The following is a 23,214-nucleotide window of genomic DNA, read 5'->3' on the forward strand; positions in this document are numbered from 1 at the left end:
TTGCTCTTTTCTCTCTGCTGTGGTCTTTTTAAATAGGCTTGATAAGCACTGCAGTAATTTATATGCTAATTCTTAAGGCAACACGTCATGCATTACCTGCTGTTCAATAGAATGGAAATGAGACTTAGGAAAGTGTCTCTGTGCATTGCTTTAGTGTCACATTGTATATAACATATATTATTTGGACCTCCAGGAAATTGCTATAATTCCATTCCCTTTGCTTCAAGCGGTATCAGCAGTGCTGGTGGTGGATTAACATGGATTGTGAATGATATGCCTATCTAGCATTGTGAAATGAGATTACCTAAATTATTTGGGCAGGAATTTGTATGGGTTTTTGTACAATATAACAATGTGTGAATAGCAGCACAGAGAAAGCCATATTACCATGCCCATGCTGTGATTTTTGTTAAGTCCATTTTGAGACATTCAACATTTATGCTTAATAACAATACCAATGTAATCTAAATGGTTTATTGCAGTCTTTGCTGAACACTGGGTTAATCTGAGAGGAAGTGTAGCCATAGAGTTTCTGTAATAAAACTGAGCTTTATCTTTCATTTCTCGTGTAAAATATGATTTCAGTAATGTAGAGACAAAAAAAAAGTATTGGTGGATTTTCACTCACTGATTATAATGTAAGACCATGAGGGAGCAGGTAAACACCTACTTCCTTTCTGACTGTGCTAGCCACAGGAGTCACTACTTTATGTTTAAGCTTAGCAAAGGAATAGTTATTTCTTTATTGTACATCAGGATGTGTTTAATTTACACAGAATTTGTCACATTTACTATTTCATATCAAATCAAATTCTATTGGTCGCATACACATATTTAGCAGATGTTATTGCGGGTGTAGCGAAATGATTGTGCTCCTAGAACCAACAGTGCAGTATTATCTAACAATACACAACAATAAACACAAATCTAAAAGTACAATAATGGAATTAAGAAGTATATAAATATTTGAAGCTGTCATCAAGGCAAAGGGTGGCTACTTTGAAGAATGTAAAATCTAAAATATATTTTGATTTGTTTAACACTGTTTTGGTTACTACATGATTCCATATGTGTTATTTCAAAGTGTTGATGTCTTCACTATTATTCGACAATGTTGAAAATAGTAAAAATAAAGGAAAACCCTTGAATGTGTAGGTGTGCCCAAACTTTTGATTGGTACTGTGTATATCTATATGTGTGATGGGATGTATAGACATTATGGACAGTATGTGGATAGAATATGTAGTGTATCTGAAGAATACATAGGATAGAATAGTATACAGTGCCTTGCAAAAGTATTCATCCCCCTTGGCGTTTTTCCTATTTTGATGCATTACAACCTGTAATTTAAATGGATTTTTATTTGGATTTCATGTAATGGACATACACAAAATAGTCCATATTTTTGAAGTGAAATGAAAAAAATAACTCCTTTCAAAAAAAAATCAAGAATAAATAATGGAAAAGTGGTGCATGCATATGTATTCACCCCCTTTGCTATGAAGCCCCTAAATAAGATCTGGTGCAACCAATTACCTTCAGAAGTCACATAATTAGTTAAATAAAGTCCACCTGTGTGCAATCTAAGTGTCACATGATCTGTCACATGATCTCAGTATATATACACCTGTTCTGAAAGGCCCCAGAGTCTGCAACACCACTAAGCAAGGGGCACCACCAAGCAAGCGGAACCATGAAGACCAAGGAGCTCTCCAAACACGTCAGGGACAAAGTTGTGGAGAAGTACAGATCAGGGTTGGGTTATAAAAAAAATATCTGAAACTTTGAACATCCCACGGAGCACCATTAAATCCATTATTAAAAAATTGAAAGAAATGGCACCACAACAAACCTGCCAAGAGAGGGCCGCCCATCAAAACTCATGGACCAGGCAAGGAGGGCATTAATCAGAGAGGCAACAAAGAGACCAAAGATAACCCTGAAGGAGCTGCAAAGCTCCACAGCGGAGATTGGAGTATCTGTCCATAGGACCACTTTTAGCCATACACTCCACAGAGCTGGGCTTTACGGAAGAGTGGCCAGAAAAAAGCCATTGCTTAAAGAAAAAAATAAGCAAACACGTTTGGTGTTCGCCAAAAGCCATGTGGGAGACTCCCCAAACATATGGAAGAAGGTACTCTGGTGAGACTAAAATTGAGCTTTTTGGCCATCAAGGAAAACGCTATGTCTGGCGCAAACCCAACACCTCTCATCACCCCCGAGAACACCATCCCCACAATTAAGCATGGTGGTGGCAGCGTCATGCTGTGGCGATGTTTTACATCGGCAGGTACTGGGAAACTGGTCAGAATTGAAGGAATGATGGATGCCGCTAAATACAGGGAAATTCTTGAGGGAAACCTGTTTCAGTCTTCCAGAGATTTGAGACTGGGATGGAGGTTCACCTTCCAGCAGGACAATGACCCTAAGCATACTGCTAAAGCAACACTTGAGTGGTTTAAGGGGAAACCTTTAAATGTCTTGGAATGGCCTAGTCAAAGCCCAGACCTCAATCCAATTGAGAATCTGTGGTATGACTTAAAGATTGCTGTACACCAGCGGAACCCATCCAACTTGAAGGAGCTGGAGCAGTTTTGCTTTGAAGAATGGGCAAGAATCCCAGTGGCTAGATGTGCCAAGCTTATAGAGACATACCCCAAGAGACTTGCAGCTGTAATTGCTGCAAAAGGTGGCTCTACAAAGTATTGACTTTGGGGGGGTGAATAGTTATGCATGCTCAAGTTTTCTGTTTTTTTGTCTTATTTCTTGTTTGTTTCACAAGAAAAAATATTTTGCATCTTCAAAGTGGTAGGCATGTTGTGTAAATCAAATGATACAAACCCCCAAAAAATCAATTTTAATTCCAGGTTGTAAGGCAATGTCACGGTCGTCTATGTCGTCCAAGTATGACCAAGGCGCAGCGTGTCCAAGAAACATGACTTTATTAAATAAACGTTATCGAACTACAAACAAAAGACGACTCAATGAAGTCCACGGTACACAGACCAAAAGGAACAAAAACCCACAATTCCCACAGGAAAACAATCAGAATAAATATGGCTCCCAATCAGAGATAACGAGCCGACAGCTGACACTCGTTACCTCCGATTGGGAGTCATTGACCAAACCTAGAAAAGAACCCCACAGAACTGCAAACAAGAAATACACCCAAAACCCAACATAACCAAACCAAACCCCAACAAAACAAATACACCCTGGCTCAAATATAAAAGTCCCGGAGCCAGAGTGTCACAGTACCCCCTAAAGGTGCGAACTCCGGGCGCACCAGCATACACTCTATGGGAGGGTCTGGGTGGGCGTCTGTCCACGGTGGCGGCTCTGGCCCTGGTCGTGGTCCCCACCCCACCTTAGTCACTATCCGCTTCCGTAGCCTCCTCCATATGACCACCCCCCAACTAAACCCCACTGGATTAAGGGGCGGCACCGGATTAACGGGCAGCACCGGACTAAGGGGCAGCACCGGACTAAGGGGCAGTACCGGACTAAGGGGGCAGCACCAGGATAAGGGGCAGCACCGGGCTAAGGGACAGCACCGGACTCAATGGCGGATCCTGGCTGGCTGGCTCTGGCGGATCCTGGCTGGACGGCTCTGGCGGATCCTGGCTGGACGGCTCATGGCAGGCTGAAGGATCTGGCTGCTCGTGGCTGGCTGACGGATCTGGCTGCTCATGGCTGGCTGACGGATCTGGCTGCTCATGGCTGGCCGACGGATCTGGCTGCTCATGGCTGGCCGACGGATCTGGCTGCTCATGGCTGGCCGACGGATCTGGCTGCTCATGGCTGGCCGACGGATCTGGCTGCTCATGGCTGGCTGACGGATCTGGCTGCTCATGGCTGGCCGACGGATCTGGCTGCTCATGGCTGGCCGACGGATCTGGCTGCTCATGGCTGGCCGACGGATCTGGCTGCTCATGGCTGGCTGAAGGATCTGGCTGCTCATGGCTGGCTGAAGGCTCTGGCTGATCCTGTCTGGCAGAAGGCTCTGGCTGATCCTGTCTGGCGGAAGGCTCTGGCTGATCCTGTCTGGCGAAAGGCTCTGGCTGATCCTGTCTGGCGGAAGGCTCTGGCTGATCCTGTCTGGCGGAAGGCTCTGGCTGATCCTGTCTGGCGGAAGGCTCTAGCGGCTCCTGTCTGGCGGAAGGCTCTGGCTGATCCTGTCTGGCGGAAGGCTCTGGCTGATCCTGTCTGGCGGAAGGCTCTAGCGGCTCCCGGTCTGGCGGACGGCTCTGAAGGCTCATGGCAGACGGGCGGCTTATGCAGCGCTTGGCAGACGGACAGTTCAGACGGCGTTGGGCAGACAGGCAGTTCAGGCGCCCGTTGGGCAGACGGGCAGTTCAAGCGCCGTTGGGCAGACGGGCAGTTCAGGCGCCGTTGGGCAGACGGGCAGTTCAGGCGCCGTTGGGCAGACGGGCAGTTCAGGCCCCGTTGGGCAGACGGCAGACTCTGGCCGTCGGAGGCGCACCGTAGGCCTGGTGCGTGGTGCCGGAACTGGAGGTACCGGGCTGAGGACACGCATCTCAGGGCTAGTGCGGGGAGAAGCAACAGGGCATGCTGGACCCTGGGAACGCACATAAGGCCTAGTGCGTGGTGCCGGAACTGGTGGTCCCGGGCTGAGGACACGCATCTCAGGGCTAGTGCGGGGAGCAGCAACAGGACGCACAGGACTCTGGGGACACACAGGAGGCTTGGTGCGTGGTGTAGGCACTGGTGGTACTGGACTGGAGCGGGGAGGTGGCGCCGGAAATACCGGACCGTGCAGGCGTACTGGCTCCCTTGAGCACTGAGCCTGCCCAACCTTACCTGGTTGTATACTCCCCGTCGCCCGAACAGTACGGGAAGGAGGAATAACCCGCACCGGGCTATGTAGGCGAACCGGGGACACCATGCGTAAGGCTGGTGCCATGTAAGCCGGCCCGAGGAGACGCACTGGTGGCCTGATGCGTTGGGCCGGCTTCATGACATCCGGCTCAATGCTCAATCTAGCCCGGCCGATACGTGGAGCTGGAATGTACCGAACCGGGCTATGCCTGCGTACAGGAGACACCATGCGCTCTACTGCGTAACACGGTGTCTGCCCGTACTCTCGCTCTCCACGGTCAGTCCAGGGAGTAGGCGCAGGTCTCCTACCTGACTTCGCCACACTCCCTTTTAGCCCCCCAAGAAATTTTTGGGTAGTACCCACGGGCTTCCAGCCTCGACTCCGTGCTGCCTCCTCATACCACCTCCTCTCGGCTTTAGCTGCCTCCAGCTCTTCACGAGGGCGGCGATATTCTCCCGGTTGTGCCCAAGGACCCTTTCCATCCAGTATCTCCTCCCATGTCCATGAATCCTTGATAGGCGTCCATAAATCCTGTTGCCGCTTGACACGCTGCTTGGTCCTTTTATGGTGGGTTTTTCTGTCACGGTCGTCTATGTCGTCCAAGTATGACCAAGGCGCAGCGTGTCCAAGAAACATGACTTTATTAAATAAACGTTATCGAACTACAAACAAAAGACGACTCAATGAAGTCCACGGTACACTGACCAAAAGGAACAAAAACCCACAATTCCCACAGGAAAACAATCAGAATAAATATGGCTCCCAATCAGAGATAACGAGCCGACAGCTGACACTCGTTACCTCCGATTGGGAGTCATTGACCAAACCTAGAAAAGAACCCCACAGAACTGCAAACAAGAAATACACCCAAAACCCAACATAACCAAACCAAACCCCAACAAAACAAATACACCCTGGCTCAAATATAAAAGTCCCGGAGCCAGAGTGTCACAGGCAACAAAATAGGAAACATGCCAAGGGGGGGGAATACTTTCGCAAGCCACTATTTGTACAGCAATAGTTGAATTTTAGTTCAACTAAGTTTATCCATCTCAAGTAGAAATGTGAAGTCGCCCCCCTATTAAGACAGTGACTACCGCACTGTTGGGAGCCTGTAGACTTACCTTTCTCTTGAACGAGGGACATTCAGCCTCTCTCATTCTTTGGCAGAAGAACGTGAAGAAACCACATGTGCCGAAGTGTCTAAAGGAATTAGAGAGTCAGCTTCCCCCAGTCCCCTTAGAGACATTCTAAGTCTCCCTCTCTCCGTCTGACGAGGAGGAAGTGTTCCCTAGTTCCTTTCATCTATGCCTGCCAACAGATAGACACTCTGCTCGGTGGTGACAGGAAACATCAGAGTTGGAGAACGCCTCCTCCCTAATGAGCTCCAGTGTGAGATGGGGGCCCTATAATCTTCTGGTGCTCGGTCTGCTGTCAATACAGGCAGCGGGACTGTAGTGCTGCCAAGACCTTAGAGCAGGGGTATTCAACAAAATTTAAAAAAGGTCCAGTTAGAGAAAATGTTTTGAAGCAAAGGTCCAGAAGATCATAATGTCTAACAATTTAGTGGTATATATATTTAAGTAGCCTAGTAGTTCTGAATGTAATCAATAACTGACCGTCTAATCAAATTAATTCAGTACAATTCAAAAACTTGTTGACAATATTTATTATCACGAAACATAGAACTGAACATTAGGGTTGTCCTCGACTAAAGAAATTCTTAGTCGACTAACACTTATATGAGTTTGTCGACTAATCGATTAGTTGATTTAATCGACAGAGCTGTGCAAGACTAGAAAAGCGCAATATAAATGTAGTTAATTAACCATCTGTAAAACTGAGTTTCTCCGAAATTAATCCTGCAAAAGCACCACTTTAAATCTCGTGTTCACCAGAAATGTTCTCATAAGTTACTTGGAAATGAGTAATTAAGCATGAATAAGCATAAAAAATGACTTATCGACTAAAGAAATCTTAGTCGACTAAGACCAAAACGACCGATTAGTCGACTAATCGACTAAGAGGGGCAGCCCTACTGAACATATATGTATGACTGTAGATATGTACAATGTGCTCTCATTAATTAACTAAATAAAACTAGGGCTGCATGTCAAAATAAGAGAAAATAAATAAAATGTGAAAATTGTGCATTTTCAAAAAAAAGTGCTTAACTTCAGAAAAATAATATAAAGGGAGGAAAAGTTTGAATTTCCCCTTTTCTGTTTCACATCTTGACTCAACAGTCTCAACCAATTTTACAAATAATAAATCTCAACAGATCTTAACAATTGAACAGTTTTAGAGTATCACTTTCTTCCCCTCATATCCCACTCCACCATGTTTTTGCTCAGTGAGAGAATTGAGCTTTAGCCTGTCTTGCCAGAATTTTAAACCTGGGCTTGAATGGAGTCAGGGCCATTCTCATACACATGTGAAGGTGCTCATTGGTGAGCCTGGAACGATATTTAGTTTTAATTATGTTCATTGTGGAGAAAGCTGCCTCGCAGTTGTATGTGGAGCCAAACATGGTCAAGATGTATAGGGCTACTTTCCTCAGATCGGGGAAAGCAGTCTCAGGGACCATTTGGAACCAGAAAGTGGAAGGGTCAGTTCTTACAAACTGCTCTTTCAGGGCCACATCTGCTTGGAGATCAACCAATTGCATCTGGAGAGACCCAGCATTTACCCATTTAAAGTGCTGTGTGACTTCCTTTGAGAACCCCCTGACATCTGTGATCAGAAATGGGTTCTGAATGAACATGGTGAGCTGCTCTCCAAAGCTGAAGCTGTCAAAACGGTTGCTGAAGTTTACAATCAGCTTATCAATAAAATCAACAAAAGAAGACAAATCTCTCTGTCCCTGAACCTGTTCCTGCACTGCTGGGAAGTGTACACAGTCTCCCTGCAGGTCTTCCTTGAACACTTCAAGTTTCCTCTGAAAGGAGCGAACAGCTGTCATCAGTTCACAAATTGAATTGTCCTTGCCCTGTAGCCTCAAATTCAGTTCATTCAGATGTGACGTGATGTCAACCAAAAAGGCCACATTATCCATCCATTTCTCATTTTCTAAAAAGAGAGAAAACTGTGTTGCCTTCTGACTGCTTAGCTCTGCCAAAAAGATGCTAATTCCCTCCTGATGGACCAAAAGCGCTCTAGCACCCTGCCTTTGCTGAGCCATCTCACATTGTTGTGCAGCAAAAGATCATCAGCATTGGCATCAACTTCTCTGAGGAATTCCCTAAGCATGCGATGCTGGTAGGAAGAGGATGCCCTGAGAAAATTTATCATTTTCATCATTGTATTCATCACCTCAGCATGCTCATCTGACAGGGAGGCACAGAGGACAGATTGATGAATGATGCAATGGTAAGATAAAAGCTCAGGATTGTCCCCTTTCAGTCTTGCTACAGCTCCTTTTTCTTTCCCTATCATAGAAGGGGCTCCATCTGTGGTTATTGAAACCACTTGTTTTGGCTCTATTCCTCTTTTTGTTAACATCTCCTTAATGGCCAGGTAGATATCCTCTCCTCTTGTACTGGTCTGAAGGGGAGTGACACCTAACATGTCTTCACAGAATGTTTTCTGGGCTGTGTTGAAAAACCTGGCAAACACTAACAGCTGAGCATTGTCACATATGTCAGTGGACTCATCCACAGCTAAGCCTACACATGGTGCCTTATGCATGGCTTCATCTAGCTGGGTTAGCACATCCTGAGTTAATATTTCACTTTTCTTTGTGGCAGATGATGCTGACATGGGAATTTGCTTTATTTTATCACAAAGCTCATTTTTTGTTTTCCCTCAAGTAGTGTTTCAGCTACTGCACTCATGCATTCTTTGACAACCCCTCCATCTGTAAATGGCTTTTTGTGTTTACCCAAAATCCAAGAAACTCTGAGGGAACACTCAAGAGCACGTTGTTGGGCAGTGAATGTGTTGCTCAGGATCCTGGTGGACTGGTCATATTGGGCTCTGAGACTACTTACTTTCTGTGATCTCAATTCAGATTTGAGTGGGTACGTTTGTTCAAAACCTTTATGTTTTGTCTCATAATGGCGTTTCACATTGCCACTTTTAATAAGTGCCACGGTTTCTGCACATATGAGACACACTGGTTTAGTGCTCCCATTGGGAAGTATGAACAGAAATGAGTCTGTCCATTCTGGATTAAATGCTCTGTTTTCATTGTCCACTTTTCTTTTTTTGGAGAGTGCCATTTGTTCCTTATTTTCTCTAACTGTTACCCTTTTTCTGCCTCACTCGTCTGTTTCGCTCCCTTTCTCCGTCTCACTCATATTTTCGTCAACTTTCTCCGTCTCACTCGTATTTTCCTCAGCTTTCTCCGGCACACTCGTCTGTATCTCTCCCTTTCTCCGTCTCATTCGTCTGTTTCTCACTCGTCTGTTTCGTTCCCTTTCTCCGTCTCATTCGTCTGTTTTCGCTCCCTTTGTTTTCTACATATATCGCTATCTTTTTAATCCGACTTTATTTTCCTTGGTAACTTGCCTCTAAAACTCTCATCTGTCTGCACTGTAGAGTCCCAATGTTTACCGCCAGGAATGCAAAGACTTCATTGGCTGAGTGGTATCACGTGGGATCGCTTAACTCACATGCAATTGGTCGGTGAGTTTCCTCATTCACAAAACGAGTACCGTAAAGACTACAAAAGCTGTGCATATTAAAATAGAAGCGCCATGTCAGGTTTTAATTCATAATCTTTTGTTTTGGTCCAGGTCCGTATGGGACGGCTTCTGGGTCCGGATCCGGACCGCGGTCCGCCTGTTAGTGACCTATGCCTTAGAGGGAGCTTAGATACAATCAAAGGTACATCAACAGTTGGCACATCAGACACACCCTAAATCTAATCCCCAAACACAAACGCTTCTTCCTCCTAAAGAGGAACAACAGCAACTCAACCTCTCGGTGCCCACCGTGGATATGTGCATTGTGTAGGCTATTCATTAGAGGGAACGTCACCCAAACAAAGATGTGCAATTGCTTTCAAAATGAGTGTAATGTTGGATAGCTTGACGGATTTGTTATTCATTAGATGGCTTGATGATTCTGTAGTGTAATCCATTGTCATTGGATGTCCAGTACAACAAAGGATAAAAGGGACATTCATTAAAACGGTTAGGGACAGTGGCACTGACCCAGATTTTGCACCTATATCCCTGGACAAGAAAGAGAGATGTTCTGACCTTTACAAGGCTTGACAATGTACAGGAAAGTTATTACTCTTTCACTTGGAGAAACTCTACTCATAATGGTCTGTAGGCGACGTGAATGCACAAAGTATATCAATTACTGCACATCAAATGTTTTGCAATTATCTATTAAGTGTATTAACTGTGAAGATACAGCCTCTTCTGTTGGGGAAGCTGTTTTGTTCAGTAGAGGAATATGTCTGTCAATGTCTGTAGATACATTAACCTCTACGGGATCGGTGTCCCGTATACGGGATGGTTGAGCTAACGTTCGCTAATGTGATTAGCATGATTGTTGTAAGTAAAAGCAAGCCTTCCAGGACATAGACATGTCTTATATGTGCAGAAAGCTTAAATTCTTGTTAACCTCTTAAGAATCGGACCCTTTTTTTCAATTTCTTTTTCAATTTCTAACTGCCTGTAGCTCATGACCTGAAGCAAGGATATGCATATTCTTGATACCATTTGAAAGGAAACACTTTTAAGTTTGTGGAAATGTGACATTAATGTAGGAGAATATAACACATTAGATCTGGTAAAAGATAATACAAACAAAAAACGTGTTATTTCAAAAAAAAAAACGTATAATCTTTGAAATGCAAGAGAAAGGCCACAATATAATATTGCAGTTTGGGCAGAATTTTGATCTTGGCCACTAGATGGCAGCAGTCTGTATGCAAAGTTTCAGATTGATCCAGTAAAGCATTGCAATACTGGACTATTTTGTATCAAGTCTGCCCAAATGTGCCGAATTGGTCAATTGATACATTTTCAAGTACATACAGTGGGGGAAAAAAGTATTTAGTCAGCCACCAATTATGCAAGTTCTCCCACTTAAAAAGATGAGAGAGGCCTGTAATTTTCATCATAGGTACACGTCAACTATGACAGACAAAATGAGAAATAAAAATCCAGAAAATCACATTGTAGGATTTTCTATGAATTTATTTGCAAATGATGGTGGAAAATAAGTATTTGGTCAATAACAAAAGTTTCTCAATACTTTGTTATATACCCTTTGTTGGCAATGACACAGGTCAAACGTTTTCTGTAAGTCTTCACAAGGTTTTCACACACTGTTGCTGGTATTTTGGCCCATTCCTCCATGCAGATCTCCTCTAGAGCAGTGATGTTTTGGGGCTGTCGCTGGGCAACACAGACTTTCAACTCCCTCCAAAGATTTTCTATGGGGTTGAGATCTGGAGACTGGCTAGGCCACTCCAGGACCTTGAAATGCTTCTTACGAAGCCACTCCTTCGTTGCCCGGGCGGTGTGTTTGGGATCATTGTCATGCTGAAAGACCCAGCCACGTTTCATCTTCAATGCCCTTGCAGGAAGGAGGTTTTCACTCAAAATCTCACGATACATGGCCCCATTCTTTCTTTCCTTTACACGGATCAGTCGTCCTGGTCCCTTTGCAGAAAAACAGCCCCAAAGCATGATGTTTCCACCCCCATGCTTCACAGTAGGTATGGTGTTCTTTATATGCAACTCAGCATTCTTTGTCCTCCAAACACAACGAGTTGAGTTTTTACCAAAAAGTTCTATTTTGGTTTCATCTGACCATATGACATTCTCCCAATCCTCTTCTGGATCATCCAAATGCACTCTAGCAAACTTCAGACGGGCCTGGACATGTACTGGCTTAAGCAGGGGGACACGTCTGGCACTGCAGGATTTGAGTCCCTGGCGGCGTAGTGTGTTCCTGATGGTAGGCTTTGTTACTTTGGTCCCAGCTCTCTGCAGGTCATTCACTAGGTCCCCCCGTGTGGTTCTGGGATTTTTGCTCACCGTTCTTGTGATCATTTTGACCCCACGGGGTGAGATCTTGCGTGGAGCCCCAGATCGAGGGAGATTATCAGTGGTCTTGTATGTCTTCCATTTCCTAATAATTGCTCCCACAGTTGATTTCTTCAAACCAAGCTGCTTACCTATTGCAGATTCAGTCTTCCCAGCCTGGTGCAGGTCTACAATTTTGTTTCTGGTGTCCTTTGACAGCTCTTTGGTCTTGGCCATAGTGGAGTTTGGAGTGTGACTGTTTGAGGTTGTGGACAGGTGTATTTTATACTGATAACAAGTTCAAACAGGTGCCATTAATACAGGTAACGAGTGGAGGACAGAGGAGCCTCTTAAAGAAGAACTTACAGGTCTGTGAGAGCCAGAAATCTTGCTTGTTTGTAGGTGACCAAATACTTATTTTCCACCATAATTTGCAAATAAATTCATAAAAAATCCTACAATGTGATTTTCTGGAGAAAAAAATTCTCATTTTGTCTGTCATAGTTGACGTGTACCTATGATGAAAATTACGGGCCTCTCTCATCTTTTTAAGTGGGAGAACTTGCACAATTGGTGGCTGACTAAATACTTTTTTCCCCCACTGTAACTATAGAGAACTTACAAAAATGATATGGTAATACAAAATGTAAAGTTACACACACCCAGGAATGTCATACATGATGGATCATTAGCTTATACACTAACTTTCACACATCTAGCTGTGGTAAGTTTTTTGTTGTTGTGCACTCTCCTCAAACAATAGCATGGTATATTGTCACTGTAATAGCTACTGTAAATTGGACAGTACAGTTAGATTAACAAGAATTTAAGCTTTCTGCCCATATAAGACATGTCTATGTCCTGGAAAGTTTGCTGTTACTTACAACAGTCATGTTAATCACATTAGTGCACGTTAGCTCATTCATCCTATATACGGGACACCAATCCCGTAGAGGTTAATCAAACTGCACTGTCCAATTTACAGTAGCTATTACAGTGAAAAAATACCATGCTATTGTTTGAGGAGTGTGCACAACAACAAAAAACTTAGCATGGCAACTGGTTTGATACATTCACCTCTGAAGGTAAATAATGTACTTACGTTCAGTAATCTTGCTCTGATTTGTCATCCTAAGGGTCCCAGAGATAAAATGCAGCATAGTTTTGTTTGATAAAATCAATTTTTATATTCAAATGTAGGAACTGGGTTCTACAGTTTGAACCCCTGCTGTCTCTGGCTCCACACCCACCCCGTCCGGCCATCTAGATGTGTGAAAGTTAGTGTATAAGCTAATGATTCATCATGTATGACATTCCTTGAAGTGTGTAAACTTACATTTTGTATTACCATATCATTTTTGTATGTTCTCTATAGTTATGTACTTGAAAATGTATCACTTGACCAATTCGGCACATTTGGGCAGACTTGATACAAAATAGTCCAGTATTGCAATGCTTCACTAGATCAATCTGAAATGTTGCACACACACTGCTGCCATCTAAATCTAAATTGCACCTAAACTGCAATACTATATTGTGGCCTTTCTCTTGCATTTCAAACACGATAGACCAAAACAAAAAGAAAATGCATGTTTTTTTGTTTATATTATGTTTTACCAGATCTAATGTGTTATATTCTCCTATATTCATTTCACATTTCCACAAACTTCAAAGTGTTTCCTTTCAAATGGTATCAGGAATATGCATATCCTTGCTTCAGGTCCTGAGCTACAGGCAGTTAGATGTGGGCATGTCATTTTAGGCCAAAATTGAAAAAAGGGTCCGATCCTTAAGAGGTTAGCATCAATCTTATTGAGGATTGACCCTGTTGAATTACAGAATTACCTGTATTATTTTGACAGAGAAAGGTCAATTAATTATCCAAGATTATTCCTCTATCATTTATCCACTTAGGGATGTAAACACTGCTAGATCTCCCCATTAGTCTGCAGATGTAATTGCATAGTGCGGTTTGGTAACCTATTTTAGAGACATCCCTTAGATTAGTCTGGATACAAGGTAGTGGAGAAACATGCCATTGTGAACTTAACAGGCTATGTTCAACTACTGTGCAGTTGTGCTGTCTCTTTCTCCATCTTCCTCCCCACCCACAACAAAAGCCTATCCCACAAATGAATAGCATTAAACCACGTCACAGAGAGTGATAAAGAAAACCCCTTTCAGCATCTTTTAAGAAAAGTCGGATGGAAAACTAGTCCCATTTCTGCACAACAATTTAAACCTATTTAAATAATCATTACTGGTTCACTGATGTACTGTACATGTGTGCTGGAGAGAAAAAAAACAGTCCCATTTTCAGAACAGTGGATAAAACAATTAAATATACTAAAGGATGATTTTGACTTAGACTGGAGTGCCAAGCTCTGTGCACAGTACACAATCCCTTAGATAAACAACAACATGTGATACTCCCCCTCAGAGCGACCAATAAAATAACCATCCGTGGTTGGTAAAAAATGGATGATGGCTAGTCACTTTAAAAACCCTGAAACTGCTGATACCAAAAAAGACTGAGGAAGCAGTGTACTGTGAGAGAGGCATCGAAGTGACTGTCGTTGACTGGCCTACTGAATACAGACGTCAAACAGAGCTGTGTGACACCTGGAAAAGGATGGTGTAGTTACAGTACGTCATGCATTAGTAATAGCTCATCACACACAGATAATGTCATTGTGTAAATGGTAGATCTCATCAAAGGCAGTAAGCTACTTGTCAAACCCTGTAGGTTGGTGCTGTAATAACAGGTTTAATTCTTAAAGATCTATGAACTATGTATGAGGTACAAATATAGTCTATTAAATACATGTTTTATCTCCGGACTTCACCTGTGAATGCTCTGGAGAACAAGCTACAGGAAGGACAGTATTCCTGTTTTAATGCACTCAAAAGCACATTTTCAGCCAATTGATGAATTATAAGAATGGATTTCCTTTGCCCATCTGAATGCTATATTGACCCCTTATTCTTTTAGAAATGAAAATACAACATGATTATTGGCCATATGGCTAACACTAGTGGATGATGCCCATTCCACTGTTTTTCCATTATCGATGTCTGGATCTCTGTAAAATCATTAGTCCTGACCTCCAGAACAACTCCAGATTAATGCAACTGATTCAGAACACTGAGCACTTTTCATCACTAGACAACAGTTACCTGCAAATGATGATGTAACGTCTCAGAGAGTTCCCCCATCTTAATCAGGATTAAGACTCAATGGCTACTATTGATTCCATAATTACTCATCCAGCACTGCCTACCTTTTTCATTGTGTTACAAATAGCTTTGATTCTGCCAAGACCGGCCTGGAACCCTTCATTAATTACTACCCCTCAGAGCCACAACACTAGCCAGATTAGCCTGCTCATACTGTCACGAACAGAAGAGGACCCAAGAGCGCAAGTTCAAATTCAGAGTTCTTTATTCAAGGTTACAGGCGGGAAGAGGAGTCCCAGGGGTGTCAGGGGTCTTTCAGGGTCCTCCTGTGGGTACCTGTGCTCCGGGGGTCACCAAATGTCCGGGGGTGTCCAGTCCAAGTGCTTAGTGTGTGTGTTCCCCAGTGATGGAGCGGCGTATCGGGCTGAGGGTGGTGAAACGTCTGGGCACGCTCATCTGGTGGTCGGAGACCTGGGGGAACACACACACACAACAGCAATATGAATGGCAGGCAGAAGTACAGATCAGGGCTGGGCAAATATCGTGGTGAGAGACAGAAGGCAGAAACGAGTTACCGGAGGGGCTGAAGATCGGAGAGTAGTCGAGGTCCAGAAGGCAGGTTGGGATAGACGGGGCAGTAGAACAAGGAGGCAGTCAAGAAAGGATCGGTATCACAAACAGGAGTCAGAGCGCAGACAGGCAGGTTACTGGTCCGGGTTTGAAGACGATCTGACAGGGCTTGGCTGAAAAACAGGGCTTGATATACTGGGAGAGGTAGTGGGGAAATGCAGTTCAGCTGGCAGAGTAATTAGAACAGAGTGAGGCAAGGTGAGGATGGTGAGTGGGAAATGCAGTGCAGCTGGCCAGGTAACAAGAGCAGAGCAGGGCAGGTGGAGCTAGTTAGGCTGAGTAGAGAGAGGGAGGTGAGCAGAGTGGAAGATAATTGAATGCAATTAATGTTGCTACCAGGGAGAGAGAGTGCTCATGACAGGACCCCCCCTCCAAGGGACGGCCCCAGAAGTCCCAAGAACAACATCATGCCGGGAGGGTGGAGGGGAGCAGGCGGCGGGGTCAGAACTCCTCCGAGCGGTCCGAGTGAATCTCCTCATCCTCAGAAGGAGCTGGAGGGTCACGGTCGGGAGACAGGACAGGCACTGAGACAGGAGCAGGGCGGGCCGGACGGCTAGGAACCCCTCTTGGACGGCCCCTACGGATTGCAGGCTGATCAGGATGTAGTCGGTGGAAGTCAGTGATAAGGGTCCGGTCCACTATCCTCCTGGCCGGGATCCAGGTCCTCTCCTCTGGACCATATCCCTCCCAATCAACGAGGTACTGGAGACCCCTACCCCCTTCGCCTAGAGCGGAGCAGCCGCCGGACGGTGAAGACAGGACCGCCATCTACGAGGCGCGGAGGAGGTGGCGCCGGAGCTGCAGGGACCAGGGGACTTTCATGGACCGGCTTGACCTTGGAGACGTGGAAGGTGGGGTGGACCCGCATGGAAGCGGGCAACTGAAGTCGGACCGCCGTTGGACTGATGACTTTCTGCACAGGAAAAGGACCAATGAAGCGAGGGGCCAGCTTTCGTGATACAACCCGCAGCGGCAGATCCGGGCAGACAGCCAGACCTTCTGACCAACCCGGTAAGTAGGTGCTGGGGTCCTCCGTCGGTTGGCACCGACGGCGTAGCTGGTTCCAGACTTCAGGAGCACAGTGCGAGCCTGGGCCCAGAGTGCGGCGGCAGCGGCGGGCATACGCAAGAGCAGACGGACAGGTGGCATCCGCCTCCTGGCTGGCAAACAGTGGAGGTTGATACCCGTAGACACACTGAAAGGGGGAGAGCCCGGTGGAGGAACTGGTGAGTGAATTATGGGCATATTCCACCCAGAGCAGGTGTTGAGCCCAGGCCCGGGGATTTTGGGAAGCCACACACCTCAGTGCCTTCTCCAGCTCCTGGTTCATGCGTTCAGTCTGGCCGTTTGACTGCGGGTGGAATCCAGACGATAGGCTGGCGGTGGCCCCAAGGAGATGACAGAACTCCTTCCAAAAGGTTGCTGAGAATTGCGGGCCCCGGTCTGACACTATATCCTGGGGTAGGCCATGGATACGAAACACATGTTCCAGGACCACCTGGGAGGTCTCTTTAGCAGAGGGTAGTTTGGGAAGGGGCACGAAGTGGGTCATCTTACTAAAGCGGTCAACAATGGTAAGGATGACTGTGTGTCCGTCAGAGGGCGGAAGGCCCGTAACAAAGTCCAGTGAAACGTGGGACCAGGGCCTCTTGGGTATGAGTAGGGGTTGCAGCAACCCAGCAGGAGGCTGGTTGGGAGTCTTGTTTCGGTTACAAGTGGGACAAGCTCGGATGAATTCTCGGACATCCCGTCTCATCCCCCGCCACCAGAACCGCTGGCGGACCAGATGAAGGGTGCGAGTGATGCCGGGATGACAGGCCAGACGGGATTCGTGCCCCCACTGAATCACAGGTGACCTGAGATTTGCTGGAACAAACAGACGGTTGGGGCGCTGGTGCTTGGACCTGGCTGGTCCCGAAGAGCCTCCATGACCTGCTTCTCGATCTCCCAGGTGAGGGCCGCTACGACCAAGTGGCTGGGAAGAATGGGAGCTGTCATGGCGGTGGTCTCGTCCTTCTGAAACATCCGGGAAAGAGCATCAGGTTTGATGTTGCGAGATCCCGGGCGGTAGGAGAGCGTGAAATTGAAGCGCGTAAAGAACAGAGACCACCGCTGTTGACGGGAGTTCAGCCTCCTGGCTGTTTGGATATACTCCAGGTTCTTGTGGTCTGTCCACACTACGAATGGTTCCTTTGACCCCTCTAACCAGTGCCGCCATTCTTCAAGGGCGAGCTTGACAGCCAACAGCTCGCGGTTCCCAATGTCGTAGTTGCATTCGGCAGGGGTTAGCCGACGGGAGTAGAAGGCACAGGGGTGCATCTTGCCATCCTCAGCTGCTCTTTGAGAAAGCACTGCACCCACTCCCACGTCCGAAGCATCTACCTCCACCACAAACTGCCTTGCTGCATCTGGCATCTGGAGGATGGGAGCAGAAGTGAAACATGTCTTGAGGATATTGAAGGCCTTATCAGCAGCTGATGTCCATTGGTACGGTTGTTTAGTGCTGGTTAGCGCTGTGAGGGGTGCAGCCACTGTGCTATAGTTTCTGATGAATCTCCTATAAAAGTTGGCAAAGCCCAGGAACTGTTGCAACTTCTTCCGAGACTCAGGAACTGGCCAGGAAGTGACAGCCGACACCTTCGTGAGATCCATCTGAATGCTGCCCTCGGTCACCACATACCCCAGGAATGAAACGGTCTTGGCATGGAACTCGCACTTCTCTGCCTTCACGAAAAGAGAGTTCTCCAGCAGGCGGCGCAGGACCAACCGGACGTGGTGCGTGTGTTCTGACAGAGTCTTTGAGAATATTAAAATATCGTCAAGGTACACAAATACGAACGTATTTAGCATGTCCCTGAGGATATCATTCACTAGGGCTTGAAAAACTGCTGGGGCATTGGTGAGGCCGAAGGGCATGACGAGATATTCATAGTGGCCGGTTGGTGTGTTGAACGCTGTCTTCCATTCGTCTCCCTCCCTCATCCGCACCAGATGGTAGGCATTGCGAAGGTCCAGCTTAGTGAATACAGTGGCTCCCTGCAGCAGTTCGAAGGCAGACGAAAGTAAGGGCAGTGGGTAGCGATTCTTAACCGTGATGTCGTTCAGACCCCGGTAATCTATGCATGGACGAAGAGAACCGTCCTTCTTGCCGACAAAGAAGAATCCCGCTCCTGCGGGGAAGACGACGGTCTAATTATCCCGGAGGCAAGAGAGTCATTAATGTAGTCCTCCATGGCCTTTCTTTCCGGGGCTGACAGTGAATACAGACGACCCTTGGGAGGTGCTGTGCCAGGCAGGAGATCAATCGCGCAGTCATAGGGTCTGTGTGGGGGTAGAGATGTCGCCTTGGATTTGTTGAACACCTCTTTCAGGCTGTGGTAACAGGCCGGAACATTGGATATGTCGGAGGTAGCGCTAGATCCTTCCCGGTGAACGGGCAGGGTGGCCCCCCTTAAACAGGTCTGGTGACAACTCCTTCCCCACTCACGGACTGTTCCTGTCTCCCAGTCGATGTGGGGGTTGTGCTGACGGAGCCACGGGTATCCAAGAATGAGTGGTTGGCCAGGTGAGTGTAGGAGGTGAAACTGGATGGACTCCTGGTGGTTTCCTGACAGCAGGATTGTCACAGGGGCGGAGATATGAGTGACAGTGCCAAGATGATGCCCATCCAGGGCTCGTGCAGGAATGGGTTGTGTCAGTTGATGATGGTTCACGCCCAGTTGCTGTGCAAGCTCAGGGTCCATGATGTTTGCTTCGGCTCCGGAATCCACAAGGGCGGCCAATGTATGAGTCTTGTCAGAAAGCTGAAGGCGGAGATGAAGCAGGGTCTTTCGGATGGAGGGAGACTGAAGGCTTGTTGAGCTCACCCGGATCTCCCCTACACCTGGTGAGCTGCGGCTTTTGCCGGACAAGTAGCGACACGGTGATTCTCGCCACCACAGTAGAGGCAAAGGTTGGAGCTTAGACGGCGCCGACGCTCCTCGGGAGTCAGAGAGGCACGGCCAATCTCCATGGGCTCAGGCTGATTGAGTTGGCTATGGGACTTGACAGGCAGGGGCTGGACAGAAGCGGTATCGACCCGAGTACGGATGGCAGGTTGACTGAGACGGCCCTTCTCCCTCCTCCGGGTCTGTATACGGCGGTCAATGCGAACGGCAAGGTCAATGGCGGCATCAAGCGTTGAGGGCGGGTCATGGGAAACAAGCTCGTCCTTGATATAGTCCGCCAGGCTATGGAGGAAGGCTTGCACCAGTGCCTCTGGGTTAAACGAGCTTTGACTGGCCAGGGTACGAAAGTCAATGGAGAAGTCTGCCACTGTCCGATTGCCCTGACGGATGGTGAGCAGAGCTTGTGACGCTTCGGCTGTTGGCGAGCCTAGGTCAAAGACCTTTAACATCTCCTCCTCAAAGGCACTGAAGGAGGCACAGGCTGGGGTTTGCCGGTCGAATTCCGCCGTTCCCCACAACCGAGCTCGACCGGTGAGATGTGTGATGACATACCCCACCTTGGCTCCCTCTGTTGAGAAAGTCCTGGGCTGTAGTGCAAACTGGATTCGGCAGCTGCTCAAGAATGGTCTTACTTGCTTCTGGTTGCCATCAAAAGCGTTCCGGGTTCCCAATCCTTGGTTCAGGAGCGTGGGGATCTGGTGGCAGCACTGCCGGGCCTGCAGCATTGGGACCTCCAGCGGAGGGATGAAGGAGTATCGGTGGTACAGGAACAAAAGGACCAGGGGGGTGCAGGTGGAGTAGCCGGGCTTGAGAGTAGTTGCAGGGCTTGGGCTAGCTGTTGTTGCTGCAGTTGGAACTGTTGTTGCTGCTGGTTGAATAGCTGGAGAAGGGAAGCGATGTCGCCAGCCATCCGATTTATGTCTCCCTCAGAGCGTTCCAGTCGCTGTAGGGCAGTCCTCTCTGGCTCTTCCTCCATCGTGGTCAGGGAGTGCGCTGGGTCCATGATGGTCAGATCGTTCTGTCACGAACAGAAGAGGACCCAAGAGCGCAAGTTCAAATTCAGAGTTCTTTATTCAAGGTTACAGGCGGGAAGAGGAGTCCCAGGGGTGTCAGGGGTCTTTCAGGGTCCTCCTGTGGGTACCTGTGCTCGGGGGTCACCAAATGTCCGGGGGTGTCCAGTCCAAGTGCTTAGTGTGTGTGTTCCCCAGTGATGGAGCGGCGTATCGGGCTGAGGGTGGTGAAACGTCTGGGCACGCTCATCTGGTGGTCGGAGACCTGGGGAACACACACACACAACAGCAATATGAATGGCAGGCAGAAGTACAGATCAGGGCTGGGCAAATATCGTGGTGAGAGACAGAAGGCAGAAACGAGTTACCGGAGGGGCTGAAGATCGGAGAGTAGTCGAGGTCCAGAAGGCAGGTTGGGATAGACGGGGCAGTAGAACAAGGAGGCAGTCAAGAAAGGATCGGTATCACAAACAGGAGTCAGAGCGCAGACAGGCAGGTTACTGGTCCGGGTTTGAAGACGATCTGACAGGGCTTGGCTGAAAAACAGGGCTTGATATACTGGGAGAGGTAGTGGGGAAATGCAGTTCAGCTGGCAGAGTAATTAGAACAGAGTGAGGCAAGGTGAGGATGGTGAGTGGGAAATGCAGTGCAGCTGGCCAGGTAACAAGAGCAGAGCAGGGCAGGTGGAGCTAGTTAGGCTGAGTAGAGAGAGGGAGGTGAGCAGAGTGGAAGATAATTGAATGCAATTAATGTTGCTACCAGGGAGAGAGAGTGCTCATGACACATACAGTCAATTATAGCACTGTCACAGCTCACGCAATGCTAGAAGGACACTGAGCTGGATAATAAACTAGCTGAAATGCTTTACTTTGCTGTAAGTTTTGGATCTCTGAGTGCAGTGAGTGTGATCGGCTTTTAGACTAAATTAGACTTTTTATTTTGTCATAATAGTCAGATCTGATATTTTGCTTTAGATCATCTGTATTTTCTATAATTTTCACATGAAACCCAAATATATAATAAATGCTATGCATCACCTGGGATGGGTTTATTTCAGTGAAAATGTCAGGAAACCACAGTTCAAATCAGGGGTTTCTAGAGGTTAGATTATCAGAGGCATCAGGACCTAAAGCCAGTGCACTCTCACCCTTACCCCAGAGTCCTACTAAACCCATTACTTTCCACGGTTGCCATTTGATTAACTGTGGTCATTGATTACCCAAGGAAATTAGTCAAGTAGAATATCACCGGATCAAAGCTGTCAACTCCCTAATGGGGAGTGCTGCTGGAAATGATTGTTGGAGGGAGGCCACACCAGAGAGGTGGGAGGAGACATTTTGTTATTGTAAAACCTGAACACACATTCCTGTGTGTTGTGTTTGGTTCATTTATAGCTCATATTAGCCCCAGGGCTTACGTGTTATGCCTAAGCAGGGGAATCAAAGCCGTGCAGGAATTTTAAACACATGTATTGTATATGGAAAGATGAAACTTCACATATTTGTGCAGTATTTTGTGGACAGTAGGGGGTTTATACATTGCCTCTTTATAGAAATAGGCCTACATCATCACTCTTGGATTTAGGGATGATTAGAATGTTTTAAATGCCATATTATAATAATAATGATCTGTTAAGTATTTGTTTTGTACTTCTATGTTTAATGAGGGGAAGGCTTTTGTGGACTCTCTCCCCCCAGCTTGCAAGGTGCTGTGATACGGAGCTACATGTGACTGGGAGCAAGGCCGAAACACACCAGGCACAATGACAGTGGTAGAACTAGGAAAAGCTCTATTCTAGTAATCATAATCATCGCTCTGTTGTTGGGAAGGCGCCTACCAGAGGGTCACAGGGGGTTCTGGGGGATGGATACGAGACTGTGGTGAGGAGAGTGGAGAGTTAATCGGCACATAGCAGGCAGAGACACTGACTTCCAGCACAATTGACTGCTAGAGGTGAGCCATCAGCCACACAGAACACTGCTCCCTGCCAGAGGTGAAATGGTATGCTGTCAGAGGGGACGAACCACACAACTGGCATACAAGGGCAAGCTCGACTGCCCAAGGAAAAATAACCAGGCCTGTGCTGCCACACAGGCCACACCCACAGTATGTTCCTCACATTTTTTACATTGGATAAAAGTAGAGACTCAGATCTACAAAAGGGTATATCATACACTACAGTTGAGGAACAATGGGAAAGTAATTCTGCTTTGAAGATTGATCAACTTGTAACCTCACTTTTGAGAAAATGGCCCTTGAATGTTTTGGTACACCTACTGGAGAGCTCTTCTTTGTCTACACCCATTCAGCATCGTTCACACCCTCTAAACCCCACCCATCTCTTTAATGATTCACATGTGAGGCCATGTACTAAACAACCAAAGATTTCAAGACTAAAGTCTAGGTTATACTACGGGTGTGTTTGTAAATGTAATCTGGACTGCCAGAGTGTGCTCAGAGTGCGCTCTGGGTGTTCGTAAACTCAGAGTGTTGTTAGATTGTCCATTTGTAATTTCAGAGCGTTTCGCTCTCTGAGCGTTCAGAGCGCACACTGGACACTCTGGCCGAGGAGTAGGGTTGATCCGAGCGTACTGACCTAACAATAGCAGTCAAGCACCCAA

The 23,214-nt window shown here is 46.8% G+C and overlaps 1 protein-coding gene and 1 long non-coding RNA gene across 2 annotated transcripts in view; both read left to right on the top strand.

Moving 5' to 3' along the window:
• LOC121567481 (limbic system-associated membrane protein-like) overlaps positions 1 to 23,214 on the top strand; it is a 1,290,508-nt gene that overhangs the window by 175,557 nt on the left and 1,091,737 nt on the right. The window lies entirely within an intron of this gene.
• On the top strand, positions 6,324 to 9,210 carry LOC121567482. The gene is made up of 2 exons (XR_006001112.2): positions 6,324 to 8,802; positions 8,989 to 9,210. It is a non-coding gene; the product is annotated as an uncharacterized LOC121567482 (long non-coding RNA).

This window comes from Coregonus clupeaformis, chromosome 6 (genome assembly GCF_020615455.1).
Source record: "Coregonus clupeaformis isolate EN_2021a chromosome 6, ASM2061545v1, whole genome shotgun sequence".
NCBI classification, from domain to species: Eukaryota; Metazoa; Chordata; class Actinopteri; order Salmoniformes; family Salmonidae; genus Coregonus; species Coregonus clupeaformis.